This window comes from Hordeum vulgare, chromosome 7H, assembly GCF_904849725.1.
Source record: "Hordeum vulgare subsp. vulgare chromosome 7H, MorexV3_pseudomolecules_assembly, whole genome shotgun sequence".
NCBI classification, from domain to species: domain Eukaryota; kingdom Viridiplantae; phylum Streptophyta; class Magnoliopsida; order Poales; family Poaceae; genus Hordeum; species Hordeum vulgare.
The window spans coordinates 451736600-451738282 of NC_058524.1; positions in this window are offsets into that span (position 1 = coordinate 451736600).

The window sequence follows — 1683 nt, forward strand, 5'->3', positions numbered from 1 at the left end:
TAGCGTAACTTCAATATTACCACAACCACTACTCAAAACTAATTGAGATGAATCAAACTTCTCTAACTATTCAATGCACATGAAGGTGGAATTTTTCATATTGCTTTGGATAACTACCCTTTTGAGACTACTTTCAAAGCGTAGATCAACTACCAAGCCATGCACCGCCATGCTCTAAAAGATATAAGTGAAGCACATAGAGCAAAATCAACTAGCTCAAAAGATAGAAGTGAACCACATGTGAGCTGAATTGTCTACCAAAGGATATAAGTGAAGCTCGACAAAATCACGGTGAGTGCATGTCTCTCTATATAGGTGTGAAGCAAGTATGATTGTGACACAACAAAAATAAAAGACTCCTATGATACAAGACGATCCAAGCAAAACACATAACATGTGGTGAATAAAAATATAGCCCCAAGTAACGTTACCGATGGATTGAAGACGAAAGAGGGGATGCCTTCCTGGGGCATCCCCAAGCTTAGGCTTTTACGACATCCTTGAATCATCTTGGGGTGCCTTGGGCATCCCCAAGCTTGAGCTCTTGCCACTCTTTATCTCTTCGTCCACAAGAACTTCACCCAAAACATGAAAACTTCACAACACGAAACTTAAAGAGAAACTTGTGATATCATTAGTATAAGAAAGCAAACCACCACTTCCTTAGGTACTGTAGCAAACTTAAATTCTACTTATCTTGATGTTGGGTTACTGTATTTTCAATCTTCCATGGCTAATACCCCCGGATACTATCCATAGTTTCATCAACATAAGCAACCAACTCAACAAAAACAGAATCTGTTAACAGCAGACCAGTCTGTAGCAATCTGTATACTTCGTATATGTCTGTTACTACAAAAATTCTGAAAAATTTCTAAAGTCTGAAGAATTTGCGTACCAATAATAAGCAAAAAGAATAAACTCAAAAGCTCTTACAGAAAAAAATGAAAATTATTTTCGTGAGGAGAAAGTTTCTGTCTTTTCCAGCATGACCAAACGATCATCCCCAAGACTAATCATAACGGTTTTTCTTGGCACAAACACAAAAAGAAACACAAAATACACAATCACAACAGAATTATGATGGTGTGGAGAAAACAAAACAGGAAGAAAAAAAGCAAAGAAAAATTTATTCATTGGGTTGCCTCCTGACAAGCGCTATCGTTTAACGCCCTTAGCGAGGCACTGATTTCAATGATACTCACATAAAAGGTAAGGATTGAAACACAACGAGAGCATCATGGAGCAAATGGCTAGCACATTTAAGTCTAACCCACTTCCTATGCATAGGGATTTTGTGATCAAACAATTTATTGGAACAAGAATCAACTAGCATAGGAAGGCAAAACAAGCAAAGCTTCAAAAATTTCAACATATGGAGAGGAAGCTTGATACTATTGCAATAAGTAGAAGCATATGATCCTCTCTCATAGTAATTTTAAGTAGCATCATGAATGAATTCAACAATATAACTAGCACCTAAAGCATTCTTTTCATGATCTACAAGCATAGGAATTTTACTACTCTCCACATAAGGAAATCTATTCTCAAGAATAGTAGTGGGAGTATCGTAAAAGACTTGAGCACTACAAATTGTGTCCACAATGAAAAAGCAAGGTTTAGCAAAGGGGTTCTCGAGAGTATGATAAGTTTTATCATCCCTCTTCTTCAAAGCATAAGTAT